The sequence below is a fragment of the Gorilla gorilla genome, chromosome 8 (genome assembly GCF_029281585.2).
Source record: "Gorilla gorilla gorilla isolate KB3781 chromosome 8, NHGRI_mGorGor1-v2.1_pri, whole genome shotgun sequence".
NCBI lineage: Eukaryota > Metazoa > Chordata > Mammalia > Primates > Hominidae > Gorilla > Gorilla gorilla.
The window spans coordinates 80731655-80740171 of record NC_073232.2 but is presented as its reverse complement, the minus strand read 5'-3'; positions in this window follow the sequence as shown (position 1 = coordinate 80740171).

The window sequence follows — 8517 nt, the reverse complement described above, 5'->3', positions numbered from 1 at the left end:
AAGCATAATATTTCATTGATTCTCACAAAAACAGGTGGGTACCACAGTTATCCCCATTATATGCACAAAATGATGAAGCCTTGGGGTTAATGAGCGATTTGCCCAAGCTCACCTGAATATTAAGACTGAGTCAAATGTTAGTCTGGTCTGACTTTAATGCTTACCTTGTTCATGAGCACCATGCATTGCCTCTCCTATGCAGTTAAGCAGGTAGACAGGTGAGAGGAGAGCCCATGTGATATCGGGGGAAATTCACCCCTGATATTTCATGTAAGTTCTTTTCTATTTTCCCTGAGTGTCAGCTGGTCTGAGAAATAAAGGGAAAGAGTACAAAAGAGAGAAATTTTAAAGCTGGGTGTCCAGGGGAGACATCACATGTCGGCAGGTTCCGTGATACCCCCCAAACTGCAAAACCAACAAGTTTTTATTAGTGATTTTCAAAAGGGGAGGGAGTGTACGAATAGGGTGTGGGTCACAGAGATCACATGCTTCACAAGGTAATAAAATATCACAAGGCAAATGGAGGCAGGGCAAGATCACAGGACCACAGCACCGGGGCGAAATTAAAATTGCTAATGAAGTTTCGGGCACGCATTGTCATTGGTAACATCTTATCAGGAGAAAGGGTTTGAGAGCAGACAACCCATCTGACCAAAATTTATTAGGCAGGAATTTCCTTGTCCTGATAAGCCTGGGAGTGCAACGCAAGCCCAGGGCTTATTTCATCCCTTATCTATGACTATAAAAACAGCCATCCCCAAAGCAGCCATTTCAGAGGCCTCCCCTTAGGGATGCATTCTCTTTCTCAGGGATGTTCTTTGCTGAGAAAAAGAATTCAGCAATATTTCTCCTATTTGCTTTTGAAAGAAGAGAAATATGGCTCTGTTCCACTCGGCCCACAGGCAGCCAAAGTTTAAGGTTATCTTCCTTGTTCCCTGAAATTGCTGTTATCCTGTTCTTTATTCAAGGTGCCCAGGTTTCATATTGTTTAAACAACTTGTGCAGTTAATGCAATTATCACAGGGTCCTGCGGGGACATTCATCCTCAGCTTACGAAGATGACCGGATTAAGAGATTAAAGTAAAGACAGGCATAGGAAATCACAAGGGTATTGATTGGGGAAGTGATAAGTGTCCATGAAATCTTCACAATTTATGTTCAGAGATTGCAGTAAAGACAGGCCTAAGAAATTATAGAAGTATTAATTTGGGGAACTAATAAATGTCCATGAAATCTTCACAATTTATATTCTTCTGCCGTGGCTTCAGCCGGTCCCTCTGTTTGGGGTCCCTGACTTCCCGCAACACATTTCTCTCTACTCACAGACTTCTGACCAAATGTGTGTGCAGTTTCTACACCCGTTCTCCAATTCCCTGGATACCAACTGTGTATCCCACAATCCCATTCTGACACTACCTAGAGTTAGCACAGAACCCACAGGTTAGGGGCTCAGTCCCACAAGACCACCCTCACTTCAGATGCCAGTTGCAAGTCGTAGGTTGTCACCAGTATTTTGACCAACCAGTTAGAAATCAGGGTTTCCCATGACCCTCTTCTTGAGTTTAATTATTTACTAGAACAACTCACAGAACTTAGAAAAACAGGTTTTTTTCTTTTCTTTTTTAAGAGACAGGGCCTCGCTCTGTTGTCCAGGCTGGTGTGCAGTGGTGCAATCATAGCTCATTGAAGCCTCAACCTCCAGGGCTCAAGTGATTCTCCTGCTTCAGCCTCTCAAGTAGCTGGAATTACAGGGTTCCCACCACCACATTTGGCGAATTTCTTTTATTTTTTGTATAGATGGGGTCTTCTTATGTTGCCCAGGCTGGTCTCAAATTCCTAGGCTCAAGTGATTCCGCCCACCTCTGCCTCCGAAAGTGCTGGGATTATGGGCATGAGCCAGCGCATCTGGCCACCTTATTTTCTATTACTGGCTCAATGTAATGGCTCCATCTCAGGAACAGCCAATGAAAGAAATGCACAGGACAAGGTAAGTGGGGAGGGGCACAGAGCTTCCATGCCCTCTGTTGGGCACACTACCCTCCCAGGACCTCCTTGTGTTTAGCAACACAGAAGCTCTCCAAACCCTGCTGTTTGGGTTTTTATGGAGGCATGATTGATAAAATCATTGGCCATTGGTAGTTAAGTCAATCTCCAGTTCCTTTTGCCTCCTGGAGTTCAGCAGGTGAGGCTGAAAGTTCCAAGCCTCAAAAAATGTGGTTGGGGCCAGGTGCGGTGGCTCACTCCTGTAATCCTAGCAGTTTGGAAGGCTGAGGCACATGGACCACTTCAGGTCAGGAGTTTGAGACCAGCCTGACCAACATGGTGAAACCCCGTTTCTACTAAAAATAACAACAATTAGCTAGGCGTTGTGGCACATCCCTATAATTCCAGCTACTCGGGAGGCCGAGGCAGGAGAATTGCTTGAACCTGGGAGGGTGGAGGTTGTAGTGAGCTGAGATTGTGCCATTGCACTCCAGCCTGGGCTACAAGACCCAAACTCCATTTTAAAAAAAAAATGTGGTTGCTTTCTCTGGCAGCTAGCCCTCCTCCTGAAGCAGTCTAGGAGCTTGCAGCCACCCTGTTAGCTCAACAGCATCCCACATGCATTCTTACCATGCTGCAGATCTGAAAGACCTTAGAGGCCCTTGTGTCAAGAACCTGGGACTAAGACTAAATATCAAAACAGAAAATGCTCCTATTACCTCTGTCACGAAGGGCTTTATAAGAGCTTTGGAAGCTCTATGCCAGGAACCAGGGGCAGAGACCAAATGTATATTTCTTTTCTTATATTGGAGACAGAGTCTCACTCTGCCACTGAGGCTGGAGTGCAGTGATGTGATCATAGCTCACTGCAGCCTTGACCTCCTAGGCTAAAGCAATCCTCCCACCTTAGCCTCTCCAGTAGCTGGAACTACAGGCATGCATCACCATGTCTAGCTGATTTTAATTTTAATTTTGTAAAGGCAGGGTCTTCCTATTTTCCCCAGGCTGATCTCTAACTCTTGGCCTCAAGCAGTCCTTCCTCTTTGGCCTCCCAAAATGTTGGGATTACAGATGGGAGCCCCCATACCCACCAATCACAAGGATCTTTATAAGAGAAGGAGGTAGGAGAGTCAGAATTAGAGAAAGTGATGTGGTAATGGAAGAAGAGGTCAGAGAGGGAGATTTGAAGATGCTGCACTTCTGTCCTTGAATATGGAGTCACGAGGTAAGTCAAGGAATGGGGGTGGCTTCTAGAAGCTGGAAAAGGCAAAGGAGCACATTCTGTCTAGAGCCTCCCCCAGAAGGAATGCAGGCCCTCTGACACCTTGACTTCATCCTTAATAGACCTAGTTGGGCTTCTGGCCCCCAGAACTGTAAGATGGTAGATTTGTGGTGTTTGATGCCACTAAATGTAGGGTACTTTGTCGTAGCAACAACAAAAAATGAACATGAAGCTGGGACCTCATGTTACAGTTGCTCACGCCTGTAATCCCAGAACTTTAGGAGGCTGAGGTGGGAGGATCGCTTAAGCCCAGGAGCTTAAGACCAGCCTGGGCAACATAATGAGACCTCATGTCTAAAAAAAATTTTTTTAAAAGGCCAGGCGCAGTGGCTCACGCCTGTAATCCCAGCACTTTGGGAGGCCGAGGAGGGTGGATCACGAGGTCAGAAGTTCAAGACCAGCCTAGCCAAGATGGTGAAACCCCATCTCTACTAAAAATACAAACATTAGCCAGGTGTGGTGGTGGGTGCCTGTAATCCCAGCTACTCGGGAGGCAGAGAATCACTTGAACCCAAAAGGCAGACATTGCAGTGAGCCAAGATCGCACCCTTACACTTCAGCCTGGATGACCGAGACTCCGTCTCAAAAAAAAAAAAAAAAAAAAGCCATGTGTTGTGGCATGCAGCTGTAGTCTCAGTTCCTAGGGTGGCTGAGGCGGGAGGATTGTTTAAGCCTGGGAGGTTGAAGTTGCTGTGAGCTGTGATTGCACCAGTGTACTCCAGCCTGGGCAATAAAGCAAGACCTTGTTTCAAAAAGAAAGAAAGAAATGAGCATGGTGGGAATGGGGACAGGTGGCAGTGTTAAGTAGAGTGGTCAGGGTTGGCCTCATAAGTGAATATTGAGCAAAAGTTTGAAGCAGGTGATGGAGCTGGCCAAGGTGCTGAGGGAAGAGCATTATAGGCTGAGTCAACAGGATAAAGGCATTAGGAGGAAACTCTCTGGTGTGTCTGAGGCTCTGGAAGGAGGCCAGTGGAGCAAAGAGATAGAGGGAGTGAAGTCAGCGAGGAGGCCAGGGAGTTGCTGGGCTGGGATTGGTACAGATCGTGTAAGCCCTGGGACGCTATTGCTGGGGCTTTGGCTTTTACTCTGACTAAAGTGGGAACCACCGAGGGCTTCTGAGCAGAGAGGCGATGTGATCTGTCTCCTGATTTAAAAGCACGAACTGGCTGCCAAGTTGAGAAAGACTATGGGAAGATTTGGGTAGAAGCATGGGGGCCAAGCTGTGGCAATATCCCTGTGGGAGATGATAGTGATCCTGACTGGGTTCACGGTGGTGGTGAGAGATGGTCAGAGCCTGGATACATGTTGAAGTCAGTCAGTAGGATTTCCTGACAGACTGGATGTGAGCTGTGAGAGAAGGCAGTGGTCAAGGTTGAGTTTGATTCTGATTGAATTATTAAGTAATTTTAAAAAACACTACTGCCTTTCCCAATCCTACCAAGTAAAGGATGCTAGATAAAAGAAATCTCAAGTCAGGCCAGGTGCAGTGGCTCACACCTATAGTTCCAACAGTTTGAGAGGCAGAGATGGGAGTGTGTTTTAAGACCATGAGTTTGAGAGCAGCCTGGGCAACACAGCAAGACCTCTTCTCTACAAAAATAAAAAAAATAAATTTAATAAAATAAATATAGCCAGGCATGATGGTATGTACCTATGGCCCCAGTTACTCATGTGGCTGAGATGGGCAGATCTCTTGATTCTAGGAGTTTGAGGCCAGCTTGGGCAATATAGCAAGACTTCTCTCTCTACAAAAATGAAAAAAAATGCCTGACATGGTGGTACTTGCCTGTATTCCCAGGTATGGGGGCAGCTGAGGCAGGAGCATCTCTTGAGCCCAGTTGGTCAAGGTTGCAGTGAGCTATGATTATACCACTGCACTCCATCCTGGGTGACAGAGTGGGACCCTGTCTCAAAATACAAATACAAATGAAATCTCAAGTCAGACCAGTCCCTTCTAGGCTATGTAGGCCTTGTAACCACATAGCTGCATGATCGGGTTTGTGTGGCTGTGGATGAGGAGACCCCTGTCCAATTGTTGGCTATGTAATCAGTTTATTTTTCAATATAGTAATCAAATATATTTCATCATACTTGATGGTCTCAGATATGTGTGGATTTTGGAATTCCCCTTGGAACAGGTTGTAACATCTTATTGGCTCCATAATTCCATAATTTTTTTAATCTGATCAGTTTTTAGTAAGATCAGAATTGATATTAGACTACTTAATCGGTTTTGTTAATGAGAAAATGAAATTGTGTTGTTTGCATTTTATCCAAGATGGGTGTCATATTGGCTAAATCTCATCAATACTTGAACAAATGCAAAATTAGAGCTTCTTTATCATGAAACGCGATGTAATTCTTGAAGAAGATGCCATTTCTTTTTTTTTTTAAGCTAAGAATCTTTCTCTTGTCACCCAGGCTGGAGTGCAATGGTGCGATTTTGGCTCACTGCAACCTTCGCCTTCTGGGTTCAAGCAATTCTCCTGCCTCAGCGTCCCGAGTAGCTGGGATTACAGGCGCCCGCCACCATACCCAGCTAATTTTTGTATTTTAGTAGAGATGGGGTTTCACCATGTTGGCCAGGCTCCTCTGGAGCTCCTGACCTCAGGCAATCTGCCTGCCTCAGCCTCCCAAAATTCAAGGAGTACAGATGTGAGCAACCATGCCCGGCCTCCATTTCTTTTTTGTAGTCTTTAATAAACAGCTGCTATCATTGCAGACTTGCTATTTAGGCACTTAGGAATTTTTCACTAGAAGGCATGTAAATAAAGACCATGGGCATTTGTAATGAATTTAGTGTTATTCTTTGACTACATGACTGTCCCCAGAGCTGTAACTTTATTGAATTTTTTAGAAGCCATTTAGCTAGCAACTGAGCCTAATCAGCCACTCACCGTCATTATTCAGTGCTCTTTTATTATTGTCTATTTCTCCTCCAACTTGGCTACACTCACAAAGTGATAAAAACTTGCATTTGTTTTCTTTCCTTTTCAGAGACAGCGTCTTGCTCTGTTGCTCAGGCTACAGTACAGTGACATGATCATGGTTCACTGTAGCCTCAAACTCCCGGGCTCAAGCGGTTCTCTCACTTGAGTCTCCCAAGTAGCTGGGACTACAGACATGTGCAACCATGTCCAGCTAATTTTTTATCATAGAGACGGGATCTTGCCACGTTGCTCCGACTGGGCTCAAAACTCCTGACCTCAAGTGATCCTCCTGCCTCAGCCTCCCAAAGTGCTGGGATTACAGGCAGGCATGACCACCTGTGCCCAGCCCCCTATTATTATTATTTTAAATAATAGCTTTATTAAAATATTCACATACCATTTACTTTATTTATTGAAATCTGCAATTCAGTAGGTTTTAGAATATTCACAGAGCTGTGCATCGATCACCACAGTCACTTTTAGAACCTTTCATTACCCTATAGAGAAATCCATACCCCTTAGCCACTACCTCCTACTCTCCCCACCTACCTTTGCCCCCAGCCTTAGGCAACAATTGATTAAATTTTTTGTCACTATAGATTTGCCTAATCTGGACAAATAGAATTGTACAATATGTGATCTTTTGTGGCTTTTTTTCCCTCTTAGCACAGTGTTTTCAAAGTTCCTTTATGTCATAGTGTGTATCAATATTTCATTCCTTCTATGGCAGTATTCCATGATAGAGACACACTGCATTTTGTTTATCTGTTCATCAGTTGGTGGATATTTGGGTTGTTTCCGTGTATTCCATGTATTGGTCATTATGAATAATGCTGCTATTAAGATTGTTGTACAAGTTTTTGTGTGGACATATATTTTTATTTTTCTGGGATATATGCCTAGGAGTGAAATTGTTGCATTATAGGATGACTGTACATTTAGCCTTTTGAGAAACTGCCAGACTGTTTTCTAACGTGGCTACACCAGTTGGGTACAATGGCTCACACCTGTAATCCCAGCTACTCAGGAGGCTCAGCTAAGAGGATGGCTTGAGCCCATGAATTCAAGACCAGCCTGGGCAAGATAGTGAAACCCTGTCTTGATTTTTTAAAAATCCAGTTAAAATGACAAGAAAAGAAATACCCAAACAAAATGGTTACACGATTTTATGTTCCCACCAGTAATGTATGTGGGTTCCAATTCCTCCACATCTTCACTGACATTTTTTTTTTTTCTAGATAGGGGCTTGCTCTGTCTCTCAGGCCGCAGTGCAATGATGCCATCACAGTTCACTGCAGCCTTGACCTCCCAGGCACAAGTGATTCTCTCATCTCAGCCTCCTGAGTAGCTGAAAATTACAGGTGTACGCCACCATGCCTGGCTAATTTTTATATTTTTCTGTAGTGATGGGATTTTACCATGTTGCCCAGGCTGGTCTCATACTCCTGGACTCAAGTGATCTGCCCACCTCAGCCTCCCTAAGTTCTGGAATTACAGGCTGCCACCATGCCCGGCCTTCACCAACATTTGCCATTATTTGTTTTTTTTTTCTTCCTTTATACCTTAAAGCAGTATAAGAACAAGTGTCTTCAATTATAGGAAACAGTATAATCCCAGGGCATTGGGAGGCTAAGACAGGAAGATGTCTTGATGCCAGGAGTTTTTTTTTGTTGTTGTTTTTGTTTGTGTTATTGTTGTTGTTGTTGTTTTTGACAGAGTCTCACTCTGTCACCCAGGGTGGAGTGCAGTGATGGGGTCCACTGCAACCTCCACCTCCCAGGTTCAAGTGATTCTCCTGCCTCAGCCTCCCGAGTAGGTGAGACTACAGGTACACGCCACTACTGCCCAGCTAATTTTTGTATTTTTGATAGAGTCAGAGTTTCACCATGTTGGCCAGGCTGGTCTCGAACTCCAGACTTCAGGTGATTTGCCTGCCTTAGCTTCCCAAAGTGCTGGGATTAGAAGCATGAGCCACCATGCCCAGCCTGATGCCAGGAGTTTTAGACTAGCCTGGGCAACCTAGCAAGACCTTGTCTCTACAGAATATTTAAAAATTAGCCAAATGTGGTGGTGCCTGTGTATAGTCTCTCTCCCTCTCTTTTTTTTTCTTTCTAACTTTTTGTGACATGGTCTGGCTCTGTCACCCAGGCTGAAGTGCAGTGGTGTGATCATGGGTCACTGCAGCCTGAAACTCCTGGGATCAAGTGATCAATCCTCCCACCTCATCCTACCAAGTAATAGGGACCACAGTTGTATGCCACCCAGGTCTTGCTATGTTGCCCAGGCTGGTCTTGAGCTCCTGGCCTCAAGCAATCCTCTCAC